The sequence below is a fragment of the Mandrillus leucophaeus genome, unplaced genomic scaffold, assembly GCF_000951045.1.
Source record: "Mandrillus leucophaeus isolate KB7577 unplaced genomic scaffold, Mleu.le_1.0 Scaffold64, whole genome shotgun sequence".
Classification (NCBI taxonomy): domain Eukaryota; kingdom Metazoa; phylum Chordata; class Mammalia; order Primates; family Cercopithecidae; genus Mandrillus; species Mandrillus leucophaeus.
In genome coordinates this window covers 223,914-243,490 of record NW_012106919.1, presented here as the reverse complement: position 1 = coordinate 243,490, position 19,577 = coordinate 223,914, and the positions used below count along the sequence as shown (strand labels likewise).

Here is a 19,577-nt window from a genome sequence, read left to right as displayed (position 1 = left end):
CAGCGGTATAGGTGCAGGATGTGAAGGTTTGTTACACAGGTAAATGTGTGCCATGGTGGTTTGCTGCACAGATCATCCCATCACCTAGGTATTAAGTCGAGCATCCATTAGCTATTCTTCCTGATGTTCTTCCTTCCCCAACCCTTCCCACCCAGACAGACCCCAGTGTGAGTTGTTCCCCTCTATGTGTCCATGTGTTCTCATCATTCAGTTCCCCCTTATAGGTGAGAACATGCAGTGTTTGGTTTTCTATTCCTGCATTAGTTTGCTGAGGATAATGGTTTTCAACTCCATCCATGTTCCTGCAAAGGACATAAACTCATTCGTTTTTATGACTGCATAGTATTTCATGGTATATATGTACCACATTTTCTTTATTCGGTCTATTATTAATGGACATTTGGGTAGATACCATGTCTTTGCTATTGCAAATAGTGCCACAATGAACATACAAGTGCATGTATTTTTATAATCAAATGATTTATATTCCTTTGGGTATATGCCCAGTAATGGGATTGCTCGGTCATATGGTATTTCTGCCTCTATTTCTCTGAGGAATCACCACACTGTCTTTCACAATGGTTAAACTAATGTACACTCCCACCAACAGCATTAAAGCTTCCTTTTTCTGCATAACCTCACCAGCATCTGTTGCTTTTGACTTTTCAATAATCACCATTCTGACTGGCATGAGATGGTATCTCATTGTGATTTTGGTTTGCAAATAATGATCAATGATGTTGGACTTTTTTTTCATATGATTGTTGGCTGCATGTATATCTTCTTTTGAGAAATGTCTGTTCTAGTCATTTGCCCACTTCTTAATGGGTTTTTTTTTTCTTGTATATTTGTTTAATTTCCTTTTAGGCTCTGGATATTAGACCTTGGTCAGATGAACAGATTGCAAAACTTTTCTCCCATGCTGCAGGTTGTCTGTTCACTGTGATAGTTTCTTTTGCTGTGCAGGAGCTTTTAAATTTAATTAGATCCCATTTGTCAGTTTTTACTTGTGTTACAATTGCTTTTGGCATTTTTTGTCATGAAATCTTTGCCCATGCCTATGTCCTGAATTGTATTGCCCACATTTTCTCCTAAGGTTATAATTTTGGGTTTTACATTTAAGTCTTTAATCCATCTTGTGTTAATTTTTGTATATGGTGTAAGAAGGGGATCCAGTTTCAATTTTCTGCATATGGCTAGCCAGTTCTCCCAGCACCATTTATTAAATACAGCACCCTTTCCCCGTTGCTTATTTTTGTCAGGTTTGTCCAAGATCAGATGGCTGTAAGTGTTTGGTCTTATTTCTGAATTCTCTATTTTGTTCCATTGGTCAGTGTGTCTGTTCTTGTACCAGTCCCATGCTGTTCTGGCTACCGTAGCCTTGTAGTATAGTTTGAAGTTGAATAGCATGATGCCTCCGGCTTTGTTCTTTTTGGCTTAAGATTGTTTTGGCTATTTGGGCTATTTGTTTGTTCCACGTGCATTTTTAAATACTTTTTCTCTAATTCTGTGAAGAATGCAATTGGTAATTTGATAGGAATAGCATTGAATCTATAAATTACTTTAAGCATTATGGCCATTTTCACAATATTAATTCTTCCTATCCATGAGCCTGGAATGTTTTTCCATTTGTTCATGTCCTCTCTGATTTCTTTGAGCAATGATTTGTAGTTCTCCTTGAAGAGGTCCTTCACTTCCCTTGTTAACTGTATTCCTAGGTATTTTATTCTTTTTGTAGCAATTGTGAATGGAAGTTCATTCATGATTTTGTTCCCTGCTTGCCTGTTGTTGGTATATAGGAATGCTGGCAATTTTTGTACATTGACTTTGTATCCTGAGATTGCTGAAGTTTCTTATCAGCTTAAGAAGCTTTTGGGCTGAGACTATAAGGTTTTCTAGATATAGTGTATTAGTCTGTTTTCATGCTGCTGGTAAAGACATACCCAAGACTGGGCAATTTACAAAAGAAAGAGGTTTAATTGGACTTGCAATTCCACACGGCTGGGGAGGCCTCACAATCATGGCAGAAGGCAAGGAGAAGTGAGTCACGTATTACATGGATGGCAGCAGGCAAAGAGAAAGCTTGTGCAGGGCAACTCTCATTTTTTAAAACCACCAGACCTCATGAGACCCATTTACTATCATGAGAACAACACGGGAAAGACCTGCCCCCATAATTCAATCATCTCCCACTAGGTCCCTCCCACAACATGTGGGAATTATGGGAGCTACAAGATGAGATTTGGGTGGGAACACAGAGCCAAACCATATCATTCCACCCGGCCCCTCCCAAATCTTATATCTTCACATTCCAAAACCAATCATGCCTTCTCAATAGTCCCCTAAAGTCATTAACTCAAAAGCCCACAGTCCAAAGTCTCATCCAAGACAAGGCAAGTCCCTTCCACCTATAAGCCTGTAAAATCAAAAGCAAGTTACTTGCGTTTTAGTTATAGTGGGGGTGCAGGTATTGGGTACATACAGGCATTCCAAATGGGAGAAACTGGTCAAAACAAAGGGACTACAGGTCCCATGCAAGTTTGAAATCCAGCAGGGCAGTCAAATCTTAAAGCTCCAAAATGATCTCCTTTGACTTCATGTCTCACATCCAGGTCATGCTGATGCAAGAAGTAGGCTCCCATAGTCTTGGGCAGCTCCAGCCCTGGTTTTGCAGGGTACAGCCTCCCTCCCTGCTGCCTTCATGGGCTGGTGTTGAGTGTGTGTGTCTTTTCCAGGCACACAGTGCAAGCTGTCAGTGGATCTAACATTCTGGGTTCTGGAGGATGGTGGCCCTCTTCTCACAGCTCCACTAGGTGGTCCCCCAGTAGGGACTCTGTGTGGGATTTCCCACCCCACATTTCCCTTCTGCACTGCCCTAGCAGAGGTTCTCCATGAGGACCCCACCGCTGGAGCAAACTTCTGCCTGGCCATCCAGGCATTCCCATACATCTTCTGAAACCTAGGCAGAGGTTCCCAGACCTCAATTTTTGACTTCTGTGCACAGGCTCAACACCACATGGAAGGTGCCAAGGCTTGAGGCTTGCACCCTGTGAAGCCATGGCCCAAGCTCTGCATCAGCCTTATTCAGCCATAGCTGGAGTGGTTGTGATACAGGGCACCAAATCCCCAGGCTGCACACAGCACAGGGACCTTGGGCTCAGTCTATGAAACCATTTTTTTCCTGTTAAACCAATGGACCTGTGATGGAGGGGTCTGCCGCAAAGGTCTCTGACCTGGCCTGGAGACATTTTTCCCATTGTCTTAGTGATTAACATTTGGCTCCTTGTTACTTATGCAAATTTTTGCAGCAGACTTGAATTTCTCCTCAGAAAATGGGATTTTCTTTTCTATTGCATTGTCAGGCTGCTAATTTTTCAAACTTTAATGCTCTGTTTCCCTTTTAAATCTGAACGGCTTTAACAGCACCCAAGTCATCTCTGAAATGCTTTGCTGCTTAGAAATTTCTTCTGCCAGATAACCTAAATCATCTCTCTCAAATTCAAAGTTCTACAGATCTCTAGGGGAGGGGCAAAATTCTGTCAATCTCTTTGCTAAAATATAACAAGAGTCACCTTTGCTCCAGTTTCCAACAAGTTTCTCATCTCCACCTGAGACCACCTCAGCCTGGACCTTATTGTTCATATCACTGTCAGGATTTTTGTCAAAGCCATTCAACAAGTCTCTAGAAAGTTCCAAACTTTCCCATATTTTTCTATCTTCTTCTGAGCCCTCCAAACTGTTCCAACCTCTGCCTGTTACCCAGTTCCAAAGTCACTTCCACATTTTCGGGTATCTTTTCAGCAACACCCCACTTTACTGGTGCTGGTTTACTTACTAGTCCATTTTCACACTGCTGATAAAGACATACCTCAGACCGGGCCATTTACAAAAGAAAGCTGTGCAATTGTGATATGGCTCTGATGACTGGAGGAACACCCAGGTTCTTGGTCTTGCGCTGATTTAGATAAAATGACACAGACACACGTGGAGTGGTTTTAAGGAGTGGAGAGTGTTTAATAGGCAAGATAGAATAAAGCAGCTCCCCTGTACAGAGACAGAAGGAGGGGAGCTCCAAGCTAAGAAAGGGAACCCTGTGTGTGTTGGAAAATTGTCGGTTCTATTGGAGGCGTGAGGAGGCAGTGCCTGATTTGCATAGGGCCCAGGGGATTGGTTTGACTAGGTGTGTCATTTACATAGCCCGTGAAAAACCCGGCCCTCCCACCTCAGCCTTTTAATATGCAAATGCAGGGGGCCATGATGTTTTGAACACATAGTGTTATCTGGAGGTGGCCATGACACTTGGCACACCTGGTGACAAGAAGAAGGAGGCAGGAATGGCCATATTGGGTGAGTTTTTAATGGTTAGCATTTGCATATCAAAGCTTGCCAGCCTAGCTCTTTAAGCCACCTTTCTGTTAGAAAAGAAATCGTTCGGAGGTCGCTTCTTATTACAGGAAAATTTCCACCCAGAATCTTTGCCTTTTCTACCTGCCTAAAAATTATTTCTTAATTACTCCTGTCTTATTCCCTCCCTCAAGAGAAGCAAACCTAACTGCTTTTAGGGGGTGTTGGGTAATGATTCTTTCTGGCTACGTCCTGCTGAAAAGGGGTGTCATGTGGGGGAACAGCAGTCGGGCCTTCTCCTAGGTTGATTTAAGAGTTTTTGGAAGAATGGCATGTCCATGTATGGCTCTGCTTGCAGCACTGTTTGAACTTTTATTGCTTCTAGGCAAAAAGAGATAAATTTTACAAGAAGGTTTAAAATATAGGGTTAGAATATGAGCATTAAGATGACCACTGCTAGTGGGTGTCCCATAGGCCATAACTGACAGTAGAGTTTGACACCTGTATAGTTGCACCAATGAATTGCAATACCGGTTTGCCTCCACTAGATGTCCCTGTACATTACCAGAAACGTTAACATAAAAGTAACATTTTCCTTGAGAAAAGCATACATTTCTCCTTGGCTTACCATTAGAGAATAACTTTAGTCTTAGCCATTTTTATAACTTGCAATATGCTTGGGAGAGATACATTATTGGGTCGCTAAAATACCTTTAGCGTTAATCTTGACAATTCCTTTCCTTTAATTATTAAAATCTTTTATGACTTTCACAGACCCTCTAACAACGCACTTAAACTTTTTGACTTGTCCTAAACATCCATCCTTTAAACTACCAGTTATTTACTTTTAGGACAAGTGTTTACCATACAAAATCATTTCCTATATAAAATCTTTTTCCTTATAACCTTCTTTCCATAATTTAGAGCGCATTATATTATTAATTTTCAATAAAAAGTCTTATTAAACTTAATGATAGTAAAACTTTTATGCTTGCTTATTATCCATAACGATTACTCCTGCTATAAGCAAAACAATCTTTACTAAATTTTTCTTGCAATTGTTAATCCTACTATACCACAAAAGTGGCATAGTAAATAATTTCTGTTGAAAACTTTACTTGCCAAGATTTAACATTTCCCTTTGGGGATCTACAAAGTTACAAATGCAATTCCATGTATAATTAAATCTCCCTGCAAATATGAATTAAAAAGAAGTCTTACTATTTAGTGGCAAATTTTGAGAGGAAAGGGTAGAAATAATAAAAGGTATCTGGTGAGGTAGGAGTGGAACTGAATAAGATGAGTAGACCTCACTCAGTTACTTACCTTTTATAATTTTCAACTTAAGATCTTCTATTTCTTAACATTGATATTCAGGACATTCCTCTGGGCTGTCAGGGGTTGTTGCCTTAGCTCTTCGGGCTTTGACTTGAGTGTGATGTATCCAGGAGTTGATTCCTGTAACTTTTACTGCCTAGGGAGTTGAAAGAACAGTGTAGGGCCCTTCCCAGCTTGGCTTAGGGAAGGAGATGGAGATGAGAATTTTTCTTAATACCAAATTTCCTGGGTTAAATAAAGATTGTTCTACTTCCTGGGGTTGGACTTCTGCCAGTTGTGCTAATTCCTGTTGGAAGTGAGGTAGAGAGGTTACATGCTTAACCAATTTGGAGATTTCCTGCCTGAAAACAACCTTTGAACACATTGATAAGTTTTGTCCTTTCCCAAGTGAAAAGCTTGGGAAAAGATAATTTGACGACTTCTCTTTCTATTTGAACACTTTTATTTATTCCTCTTGCCTGATTGTCCTGGGCAGAACTTCCAATACTATGTTGAATAGCAGTGGTAAGAAAGGGCATCCTTATCTTGTGCCAGTTTTCAAGGGGAATGCTTCCAGCTTTTGCCCATTCAGTATGATATTGGCTGTGGGTTTGGCATACATGACTTTTGTCATTTTGGGGTATGTTTCTTCAATACCTAGTTTATTGAGAGTTTTAACATGAAGGGATGTTGAATGTTACCGAAGGCCTTTTCTGCATCTGTTGAAGCAGTCATGTGTTTTTTTTTTCTTTAGCTCTGTTAATGTGATGAATCACATTAATTAATTTGCGTATACTGAACCAACCTTATCTCCCAGGGATGAAGCCAATTTGATCATGGTGGATAACCCTTTTGATGTACTGCTGGATTAAGTTTGCCAGTATTTTACTAAGGATTTTTGCATAAATGTTCATCAGGGATATTGGCCTGAAGTTTTCTTCTGTTGTTGTATCTTTGCCAGGTTTTGGCATCAGGATGATGCTCACCGCACAGAATGAGTTAGGGAGGAATCACTCCTTTTCAATTTTTTGGAATAGTTTCAGAAGAAATACTACCAGCTCTTCTTTGTACCCCTAGTAGAATTCTGCTGTGAATCTGTCTGGTCTTGGGCTTTTTTGGTTGGCAGGTTGGTTATTACTGCCTCAACTTCAGAACTCATTATTGGTCTATACAGGGATTAAATTTCTTCCTGGTTCAGTCTTGGGAGAGTTTATGTGTTCAGGAATTCATCCATTTCTCCTAGATTTTCTAGTTTATGTGCATAGAGGTGTTTATTTCATTCTCTGATGGTTGTTTGTATTTCTGTGGGGTCAGTGGTTCTATCCCCTTTATCATTTCTGATTGTGTTTATTTGATCATTCTCTCTTGTCTTCTTTATTAGTCTAGCTAGCAGTCTATTTTATTAATTTTTAAAATTATTAAACAGCTCCTCGATTTGTTGATTTTTTTGAAGGGCTTTTTGTGTCTCCATCTCGTTCAGTTTAACTCTAATCTTGGTTATTTCTTGAATTCTGCTGGCTTTGGGTTTGTTTGCTCTTTGTTTTCTAGTTCTTTTGGTTGTGATGTTGGGTTGTTAACTTGAGATCTTTTTAGCTTTGTGATGGGTATTTAGTGCTATAAATTTTCTCCTTAACACTGCTTTAGCTGTGTCCCAGTGATTCTGATATGTTGTTTCTTTGTTCTCATTAGTATCAAAGAACTTGATTTCTACCTTAATTTCATTGTTTACCCAATAGTCATTCAGGAGCAGATTGCTCAATTTCCATGTAGTTGTGTGGTTTTGAGTGAATTTCTTAATTTTGAGTTCTAATTTGATTGTGCTGTGGTCTGAGGGACTATTTGTTATGATTTCAGTGCTTTTGCATTTGCTGAGGAGTGTTTTACTTCTGATTATGTGATCAGTTTTAGAGTAAGTGCCATGTGGTGATGAGAAGAATGTATATTTTGTCATTTTTGGGTGAAGAGTTCTGTAGATATCTATCAGGTTCACTTGATCCAGAGCTGAGTTCGGGCCTTGATATCTTTGTTAAGTTTCTGTCTCAATTACCTGTCTAATATTGACAGTGGGGTGTTAAAATCCCCCACTATTATTGTGTAGGAGTCTAAGTCTCTTTGTAGGTATCTAAGAATTTGCTCTATGAATCTGAGTGCTCCTGTATTGGGTGCATATATATTTAGGATAGTTAGCTTTTCTTGTTGAATTGGACCCTTCTCTTTGGAGCCATGAGCTGTGCTGCCTGGGTTGTGGGGATGAGTAGTGAAAGCACTCCTTTAGCTGTTCTCTCTGGTGTCTCAGTAAATCGTATGCCCCAGAAGTCCACTGGCTTTGAGTTTTTTTCTGCAGTAGGACTTGCCCAGGAATTGCAATGTTTGTGCCATAGACTGCCCTTTAAGTTTATTTACAGCCCCAGAGCACTTCAGCCCATGGTGGTGAGGCCTGCCAGAATTTAAGTTCTGACTCCTGGGATGGGTGATTTCCCCCTGGCTAGAGCTGGTTTAAGTTCTTTCTCCATGGGTAGGTATCAGCTTAGGTCAGCATGGTTTTGCTTTCCCCTGTGACAGGGCAGCACTAAGTTGAATGCAAAGTCTCGATTACTGCACTCTCTATCTCCCCCATGCACAGCTTTCCCCATGACATGTGACCTCTGCAGGAGCAGTGGGGGAGGGGTGGAATGGACAATTCAGAACTACCTTGTTTACCATCTTCAGTGCCTTTAATGACGTGAAGTTAAAATCAAGTACTGTGAGTACTCACCTGATTTTTTGTTCTTATGAAGGGTGCTTTTTTTGTGTAGATGGTTGTTTAACTTGGTGTTCCTACAGGGTGATGGTCAGTGGAAGCTTCTATTTCACCATCTCGTCCCACCCTATGTCTTTTACCACATTTTCTTTATCCAATCTACCATTGATGAGCATCTGGGTCAATGCCATGTCTTTGCTATTATGAATGTTGCAGCAATTAACATATAGGGGCATGTATCTTTATGGTAAAACAATTTAGGTATACCTTTGGGTATATGCTCAATAATGTGATTGCTGCATTGAATGGCAATTCTGTTTTATGTTCTGTGAAAAATCACCACACTGCTTTCCACAATGGTTGAATGAATATACATTCCTAAGAGCAGTGTATAAGTGTTCCCTTTTCCCTGCAACCTTAACAAGACCTGTTATTTTTTGTCTTTTTAATAATAGTTATTCTGCTGGTGTGAGATGGTATCTCTTGTGGTTTTGATTTGCATTTTTTTTCTGGTGGCTAGTGATGCTGAGCATTGTTTCATGTTTCTTGGGCACTTTTGAGGTGTCTGTTATTGTCCTTTGCCCACTTTCTAATGGGGTTAATTTGTTTTTCTCAGTTGTTAAGTTCCTTACAGATTCTACATATTAAATCTTAGTTGGATGCGTAGCTTGCAAGTATTTTCTCTCATTCTGCAGATTGTCTTTTTACTCTGTTTATAGTTTCTTTCTGTGTGAAAAGACTCTTTAGTTTAATTAGGTCCCACTTGTCTTTTTTGTTTTATTTTGTTGTAATAGCTTTTGGGGACTTAGCCAGAAATTCTTTCCCAATGCTGATGTTATAAAGAGTATTTCCTAGATTTTCTTCTAGGATTTTTATGGTTTGAGGTCTTACATTTAAATTCTTAATCTACTTTTAATTAGTTTTTGTATCTGGTGAAAGGGAAAAGATATGGATCCATTTTCAATCTTCTGCTAGCCAGTTATCCAAGCACTATTTATTGACTTGGAGTCCCTTCCTCTTTGCTTGTTTTTGTTGGCCTTGTTGAAGGTCAGATAGCTGTAGGTGTGCAGCATTATTTATCATTTTCTATTTTGTTCCATTATGTCTGTTTTTGTACTAGTACCAAGCAGTTTTGGTAACTGTGGCTTTATAGTATAGTTAAAATCAGGTAATGTTATATCTCTGGCTTTGCTCTTTTTGCTTAGGATTGCTTTATCTATTTAGGCTCTTGTGGATCCATATAAATTTTAGAATAGTTCTTTCTAATTTTGTTAAGAATCATATTGGTAGTTTAATAAGAATATCATTGAACCTGTAAATTGCTTTGGGCAGTATGGCCATTTTAATGATATTGATTCTTCCAATCTATGAGCATGAAATGTTATTCCATTTATTTGCATTATCTCTGATTTCTTTCATGAGTGTTTTATAGTTCTCCTTTTAGAGATCTTTCACCCGCTTTGTTAGCTGTATTTCTAGGTATTTCTTTTTTGTGTGGCTATTGCAAGTGAAATTTTGTTCTTGATTTTGGCTGTCAGTCTGGGTGTTGTTGGTATATAGGAATGCTACTAATTTTTGTACATTGATTTTGTACCCTGAAACCTTACTAAAGTTGTTTATCAATTCTAGAAGCTTTTTGGTAGAGTCTTTAGGATTTTCTAGGTATATAATAATATCAGTGAAGAGAGATAGTTCGACTTTTTCTTTTCCTAATTGGATGCTTTTTCTTTCTTTCTTTTGTCTGATTGCTCTGACTAGGACTTTCAGTAATATGTTAAATAGGAGTGGTGAGATTGGACATCATTGTCTTGTTCCAGTTCTCTAGGAGAATGATTTGAGCTTTTGCTCATTCAGGATAATGTTGGCTGTGGGTTTGTTATAGACTGCTCTTAGTGTTTTGATGTATGTTCTGTCAATGTCTAGTTTATTGAGGGTTTTTATCATAAAGAGATGTTGGATATTATCAAGAGCTTTCTCTGCTTCTATTGAGATGATCATGTAGCTTTTGTTTTTGATTCTGTTTATGTGGTAAATGACATTTATTGATTTGTATATATTAAACTAGCTTGCATCCCAGGAATAAAGCCATTTTATTGTGCTGGGTTAACTTTTTAATGTGCTACTGAATTTGACTGGCTAGTATTTTAATGAGGATTTTTGTGTCTATGTTCCTGAAGGATGTTGGCCTAGAGTTTTATTTTTTCATTGCATCTTTCCCAGATTTTGGTATCAGAATGATGCTGGCTTCATAGAACAAATTAGGGAGGAGGACCTCCTCCTCAATCTTTTGAAATAGTTTTAGTATAACAGGTATCAGTTCTTCTTTGTACATCTGGTGGAATTTGGTTGTGGATCCATCCAGTATGGGGCTTTTTGTTGTTGTTGTCATGTTCTTTGTTACTGATTCAATTTCAAAAGTTGACTTTGGTCTAATCAGGGTTTCAATCTCTTCCAGATTCAATCTTGGGAGATTGTATGCCTCAAGGAATTTATTTATTTTCTCTAGATTTTCTAATTAGTCTGCATAGAGTGGTTCATTGTTTCTCTGAGGATCTTTTGTATTTTTGTGAGATAAATTATAATATCACATTTGTCACTTCTGATTGTGCTTATTTGGATTTTCTTTTTCTTTGTTGGTCTAGTTAGGGGTTTATCGATATTATTTATTTTTTCAAGACCCAACAGTTGGTTTCATTGATCTTTTGTATGGATTTTTGCATCTTAATTTCATTACATTATTCTCTAATTTTAGTTATTTCTTTTTTTCTGCTAGCTTTGGGATTGGTTTGTTCTCTTTTTTTTTTTTTTTTTAATATTTCCTTTAGGTGCAAAGTTAGATTGCTAATTTGAGACCTTTCTAACTTCTTGATGAAGGCATTTAGGTCTATAAACTTTCCTGTTACCACAGCTTTGGCTGCATTCCGCAGATTTTTGTATTGTTGTGTCCTTGTTTTCATTGATTTAAAATAATTTTTTATTTCTTTCTTAATTTTAATGTTTCCCCAGGAGTTATTCATTAGTAAGTTGTTTAATTTCCATGTATTTGTGTAGTTTTGAGAAATATTCTTGGTATTGATTTCTATTTTTATTGCACTGTGGTCTGAGAGTGTGCTTTGTATGATTTCAATTTTTTTGAATTTATTGAGGCTTGCTTTATGACCAAGCATGTGGTCAATCTTAAGACATATTCAATGTGCAGATGAGAAGACTGTATATTCTGTGTTTTTTGGGTGGAGTGTTCTGTATATGTCTATTAGATCCAATTGGGCAAGTGTTGAGTTTAAGTCCAAAGTTTCTTATTTATTTATTTAATTTATTTACATATTTATTTTTGAGCTGGGGTATCACTCTTCTGCCCAGGCGGGAGTACAGTGGCCTGATCACAGTTCACTGAAGCCTTGACCTCCCAGGCTCAATTGATCCTCCTGCCTCAGCCTCCTGAACAGCTGGGATTACAGGTGCATGCCACCATGCCCTGCTAATTTTTGTATTTTTTGTAGAGACAGGGTTTGTTATGTTGTCCAGATTGGTCTCAAACTCCTGGGCTCCAATGATCCACCCACCTCAGCCTTCTGAAGGGCTGAGATTACAGGTGTGAACCACTGTGCCCAACCTCAGAGTTTCTTTTTTAGATTTTTGTTTTGATGTGATCCATCTAATGCTGACAGTGGGGTGTTGAAGTCTCCCACTATTGTTGTGTAGTTGTGTAAGTATTTTTGTAGGTCTAAAAGAACTTGCTTTATGAATCTGGGTGCTCCAATATTGGATGTGTGTATATTTAGGATAGTTAAACTTTTTGTTGGAGTGTATCCTTTGTCATTATGTAAGCCCTTTACTGTCTGTAATTTTTATTAAAGTCTGTTTCATCTGATATAAAAATAGTGACTCCTATTTTTGTTTGTTTGTTTTCTATTTGCATGGTAGATCTTACTCCTTACATCCTTTTACTTTGTGCTGGTGGGTATTGCCACATGTGACATGGATCTTTGGAAACAACAGATGGTTGGGTCTTGTCTTTTAATCCAGATTGCCAGTCTGTATCTTTTAAGTGAGACATTTAACCCATTCACATTCAAGATTAGTATTGATATGTGTGATTTTGATCCTATCATGGTGTTGTTAGCTGATTGTTATATAGACTTGATTGCATAGTTACCTTATAGTGCCTGTGGGCTATGGGCTTAGGTGTGCTTCTGTGATAGCAGGTGTCATTCTTTTGAATCCATATTTAGTATTCCCTTAAGGGCCTCTTATACAGCTGGTCTGGTTGAAATGTATTCCCTCAGCATGTGTTTGTTACAGAAAGATTTTACTTCTCTTTAACTTATGAAGTTTAGTTTGGCAGGACATGAAATTCTTGGTTGAAATTTCTTTACTTTAAGGACACTAAAAATAGACCTCTAATCTTATCTGGCTTGTAAGATTTCTGCTGAGAAATCTGCTGCTAGCCTGATGGGATTTTTTTCTGTAGGTGACCTGCCCCATTCTCTCTAGTTGTTTTTAAAGTTTTTTGTTTTGTATTGACCTTGGTGAATCTAATGACTATAAGCCTTGGGAATGGTCATCTTGTATCTGGCTGAGGTTCTCTGTATTTCTTAGATTTGCATATTGACTTCTCTAGTGAGATCGGGGAAATTTTTATGAACTGTGTCCTCAAATATATTTTCCATGTAGCTTATTCTCTCTCCTTCCATCTCAGAAATGATGCTAAATCATTTGGTCTCTTTACATAATCCCATGTTTATCAGATAATTTTTTCATTTTTCTTATTTATTTTTCTTTATTTTTGTCTGACTGTGTTGGTTCAAATAACTCATACTTTAGCACTGAGATTCTTTTCTCAGCTTGGTCTATTATGCTGTCAATACTTCCAATTGTATTATGAAAATCTTGTAGCCAGTATTTCAGCTTATGCTCAGTTTGGGTTAGTCTTAAAATGGGAATTTTATCTTTCAGCCTTGAATTGGTTTACTGGATTGCTTGGCTTCCTTAGATTGAGTTTGAATTTTCTCCTCAATCTCAATGAACTTCCTTGCCATCCAGATTCAGAATTCCTTGTCTGTCATTTCAGACAATTCAAACTGGTTAAGAACCATTGCTGGGGTGCCAGTGGGCTCATTTGGAGGTAAGGGAACACTCTGGCTTTTTAAATTGTCAGAGTTCTTGTGCTGATTCTTGCTCATCTGGGAGGGCTGATACTCTTTTAATTGAGGTATAAATTGAGTTTCATCTGTTGACTTCATTTCTGGAAGTTTTCAGAGGACTAAGGCTCTGTACAGGGTCTTTCTTTGTTGTAGAATTCTTGCTCTTGGTTTCATAGGGGGTAAATTTAGTAAAGTGATTTTTGACTTTGTAATTTGGGCTGCATTTTAGTAGATGGCAGTTGACAGCAATGAGCAGTAGATAAGCTCTTACTCAGTCACATGGTTCCTTTGTGTATCTGCATTTGCAGTTGTGTACTGTGGATTAAGGATGAGAGAGGTAACTCCCTCACCAGGTCTGCTGATGGGCTTTGGGGGAGCCCTCTCTGATGCTACACCCTTACTGGACCAACCCTGTGGAAGGAGACACAGCTAGGTCTCACACTAGCCTATTCACCTGTGCAGTTAAGCCCTCTCAATATTTTTTGAGTATGGGCTCCTCCATCCCAGACCTGAGAAACAGCCCTGAGGGCCAACCCCAGCAGACACACCCAGGCCTGCCAAAAAGGCATGTGGCCATGTCCCAGGGCTGCAAAATTGCCCCATGGGCCACCTTCAGCAGATATTTCCCTAGGCCACCAAGCAGTATGTGCCCATGTTCTGGGCCTGAGAAACAGCCCTGAGGGCCATCCCTGGCAGACATGTTCCCAGGCCAGATGAGGAATCACACATGGTGCCCCTGACTAGAGTAATAGCCACATGGTTCCAACCCCAGTGAGCCAGACATCAAGTTGGCCAATCTGCTGTGTACATGCATGCACCCCTAACCTGAGAAACAGACCAATGAGTCCCCCCCTAGCAAAGTCACACCACCATTGCCACACTCATTTCAGCATGGGCTGCTGAGACACTTGTAAATGTCACTAACATGGGTTACAGCTAAAGAAACCACACAGAGACCACACTACTACATCCACCTAGAACCAAAGCCAATGCACCTTACAGAATCAACACCCCAAGACCCACCTAAACAAATAAATGTTTCTCTATAAAACCTATTTCATAAAATTGGAAGTGGTGACTGTTTCATCAGATGCATAGTTATCAACATAGGAATAGGTAAAATGTGAAAAAGGGAAACATGACACTTCCAAAGTAATGTAACAATTCTCCAATAACAGACCCCAATCATAAGGAAATATATAAAATGCCAGAAAAAGAATTTGAAATAGCAATCTTCAGGAAACTCAGTGCGATACAAGGGCCCAATTAAAAAAAGGAAACTGCAGGCCAATGCCCCGATGAACATAGATGCAAAAATCCTTGAGAAAGTACTAACAAACTGAATCCAACAATACATCAAAAAAGATAATGCACTATGATCAAGTGGGATTTATCCCATGGATGCAAAGATGGTTCAACATATGAAAATCAATAAACAGGATACATCATATCAACAAAATGAATGACCAACCCATATGATCCCTTTCAAAATACCAAAGACATTTGTCACAGAAATAGAAGAATAAAAAAAAGCATTTGATAAAATTCAACACCCCTTCATGATAAAAACTCTCAAAAAATTGTGTATAGAGGGAAAGTAACTCAACACAATAGAGGCCATGTGACAAACCCACAGCTAACATCATAGTAAAAGGGGAAAAGCTGAGAGCTTTTGCTGTAAGCACTGAAATAAGACAAAGGTGCCAACTGTCACTACTTTTATTCAACATAGTCCTGGGAGTCCTAGCCAGAGCAATTAGGCAAGAGAGAAATAAAAGGCATCCAAATTGGAAAGGAAGATATCAATATGTCCTTGTTTTCAGAGAGCATGATTTTATATATAGAAAAACCTACAGACTTTATCAAAAAACTCTTATAAGTAATAAATGAATTCAGTAACCTTGCAGAATACACAATAAACATACAAAACTCAGTAATGTTTCAATACATGAACAACAAACTACTTGAAAAAGAAATCAAGAAGGAAATCTCACATATAATAGTTACAAAAGAAAAATACCTAGAAATAAATGTAACCAAGCAGTTACAAGACCTCTACAAGGAGAACTACAAAACACTTATTCCATGCTCATGGATCAAAGTAATTAATCCTGTTAAAATGACCATGCTACCCAAAGCAATCCATAGATTCAATGCAATCCATAGCCAAATACTAATGACATTCTTCACATAATTAGAAAATTTAAAAAAAAATTGTGTGGAATCACAAAAGACCTCAAATAGCTAAAGGAATACTGAGCAAAAAGAACAAAGCTGTAGGTGCCACACTACCAGACTTCAAAATGTACTACAAAGCTGTAGTAACAAGAACAACAAAAAAGAGCATGGTATCAACATATAAACAGATACATAGGCTAATGGAACAGAATGGAGAATTCAGAAAGTAATCCCTTTATCTCCAGCCAATTGATTTTTGAATTTTGAATTAAAGGCACCAAGAACACTCATTGGAGAAAGGATAGTCTCTTTAATATATGGTGCTGGGAAAACTGGATATCTATGTGCAGAAGAATGAAACTAAACTCCCACTTCTCACCCTATTCAACAATGAGCTCCAAATGGGACACATAACTAAATCTAAGACCTCAAACTATAAGAGCACTAGAAAAAACAATAGTAGAAACACTTCAGGACACTGGTCTGGGAAAAGATTTTATGAATAAGACTTCAAACACACAGGCAACAAAAGCAAAAACAAATGGGGCTATATAAAACTAAAAAGCTCTGTATAACGAAGAAAATAATCAACATGAAGAAAAAACAGCCTACAAAATGGGAGAAAATGTTTTCAAACTATTCACCCAATAGGGGATTAACATCCAGAATACACAAGAAACTCAAATATCTCAACAGCAAAAGAACAAACAATTCAATAAAAAGGGGGCAAATAATATGAACAGACATTTCTCAAAAGAAGACATACAGATGGCTAATAAATCTGTATACAAAAATACTCAACATCACTAAGCATCAGAGAAATGCAATTCAAAACCACAGTGAGAGCTGGGTGCTGTGGCTCCCGCCCGCGGCTCCCGCCCGCAACCCCAGCACTTTGGGAGGTCAAGGAGGGTGGATCCACTGAGGTCAGGAGTTCATGATCAGCCTGGCCAACGTGGTGAAACCTCATCTCTACTAAAAATACAAAAAATTAACTGGGCGTGGTAGTGCATGCCTATAGTCCCAGCTACTTGGAAACTGAGACAGGAGAATCACTTGAACCCAAGAGGCGGAGGCTACAGTGAGCTCAGATCGTGCCAAACTGCACTCCAGCCTGGGTGACAGAGCAAGACTCCATCTCAGGGAAAGAAAAACAAAAATACACTGAGGTATCGGCTCACCCTAGTTAGGATGGCTGTTACCAAAAAGACAAAAAATAGCAAATGCTGGTGAAGATGCAGAAAAAAATAGAACTCTTATACACTATTGGTGGGGATGTGAACTACTACAGCTTCCATAAAGAACAGTATGGAGGTTTCTCAAACAACTACAAATAGAACTACCACATGATCTAGCAATCTCACTACTGGGCATTTATCCAAAGGAAGGGAAATCAGAATATTGAAGAGACATTTGCACCCCCATGTTTATTGTGGCACTATTCACAATAACCAATATATGAAATCAACCTAGATTTCCAACAAAAGATTAATGGATAAAGCAAATGTGGTATATATACACACACAATGAAATATTATTCAGTCACAAAAGAATAAAATTCTGTCATTTGCCATGACATGGATGGAACTAGAAGACATTATATTAAGTGAAGTAATCCAGGAATAGAAAGTAAAACACTGCATATTCTTACTCATATAATCGAAGCTAAAAATGCTGATCTCATAGAAGTGAAAAGTACAGCAGAAGATACTAGAAGTTGCCAAAGGTAAGGGAAAGAGGAGAATAGGGAAAATTTCTTAAAAGATATGCAATTTTAGTCAGATAGGAGGAATAAATTCTAGAGTTCTATAGCCCTGTAGAATTACTATAGAGTTAACAATAATATACTATATAGTTTCAAGTAACTAGAATGAAAAAAAGTGAATGTTCAAGATGTTCAAGAACTGAATGTTCAAGAAATAATAAATGTTCGATGATGAATATGCTAATTACCTTTATTTGCTCACTATACATTATATGTATTGAAATATCACTATGTACCACATGAATGTGTACAATTATTGTATGCCAATGAAAAGAAAAAGATATAATTTGTGGGGAGTGGGTGGAGGAGGAAGTGTCATGGTGCCAGACGTGGAGCTTCTTCTCATTGGCTCTTACTAGGGAACAGCTAGATGACAGGCCAAGTAGCCAATGTGGAGTGCAGGTCGATAAAGAGCTCTCCTAGTGCCAGCAGATGGCTAACTTCATCCAAGATGTGGGACAGCATCTCAATGTCTCTCAGCTTACAGTAAACACTGCAATTGTTTATATGTACTATTCTTTCACCAAATTCAATAGGAATCCTTGGAGTAAAATGTCTGCAGACTGATGAGGAGGTAATGTGAATGAATTAGTGGATTTCACCAGAAACTTTGGAAGAGTGCTGGGTATCAGTGTTGCACTAAAGGAAGATGAAAATTGAGCTCTCTTTAGAGGAAACAGAAATACTTCTGTGAGGAATGTGGATAATATTGTCAACCTGTAATTTTTTGGCAGTGAAAGGGGAGGAACAGGCTGAAAAACTTGAACATGTTATTAAAGTAGCACATGCTTGTCTTCACTCCCTAGAGTACTGAATACCAAATGTGGTATTTACTTTCAGCAGACTCAAGAATTGGTTTTAATTGAAAACGTAACCCTACAAACACCAGATTTTGAGATCAGCATTGAACATCCACAATCAGATGTGGTAAAATGTACCATGTTAGTAAAAGCAAGCAAGGATTTGACAGAGACATATTATTTCATGGCTATAAACAGTCTGCATCACATAACCTTCTCTCTTCAGTACAAACCAACAGTGATAGCACATGTATACATTCATTTGACTTGCAAATGATTCAACTGAGAGATTCCTGTGTTCATTGATGGAAAGCGTTGGTGGTAATATGTGGATTCTACAGTTACTCTAGAATTATTAGATGAGCTAAAATATGAGTTTCTAAAAATATTAGAGAAAGCACCTGTTAAATTGAAAAGGATTAGAAACTCAAAGGCCAATCAGTCATTTAATAAACCAAAAATAGATGATATTTATCAGAGACACCACTTCTTTATCTTTGGTCCAGAATTCCATTTTAATAGATAGTATCACAGATGTGCCTATAAACCCACGTTTTCAGAAATGATCTACATTGGCATTCCCTAGGCCACTACTTCTTTTCTTTTCTTTTCTTTTCTTTTCTTTTCTTTTCTTTTAATGAACTGTCAGAATACATGTGTAGAACATGCAGGTAGGTATACGTGTGCCATGGTGGTTTGCTGCGCATATTGACCCCTCCTCTAAGTTCCATTCCCTCACCCTCCCCACCCCGTAACAGGCCCTGGTGTGCATTGTTTCCCTTACTGTGTCCATGTGTTTTCATTGTTCACCTCCCACTTATGAGTGAGACCATGTGGTGTTTGGTTTTTGTTTCTGGGTTAGTTTGCTGAGGATGAGGGCTTCCAGCTTCATCCATGTCTCTGTAAAGGACATAAACTCATTCTTTTTCATAGCTGCATAGTATTCCATGGTGTTTATGTACCATATTATCTTTTTAAAAAAATTATTATTATACTTTAAGTCCTAGGGTACATGTGCACAATGGGCAGGTTTGTTACATATGTATACATGTGCCATGTTGGTGTGCTGCACGCATTAACTTGTCATTTACATTAGGTTTATCTCCTAATGCTATCCCTCCCCCATCTCCCCTCCCCACAGTAGGCCCCAGTGTGTGATGTTCCCCTTCCTGTGTCCAAGTGATCTCATTGTTCAATTCCCACCTATGAGTGAGAACATGTGGTGTTTGTTCTTCTGTTCTTGCAATAGTTTGCTGAGAATGATGGTTTCCAGCTGCATCCATGTCCCT

General features: G+C 38.4%; 1 pseudogene; it reads left to right on the top strand.

The window, feature by feature from the left end:
* Positions 1-19,577, top strand: part of LOC105554395 — a 53,050-nt pseudogene that overhangs the window by 15,459 nt on the left and 18,014 nt on the right.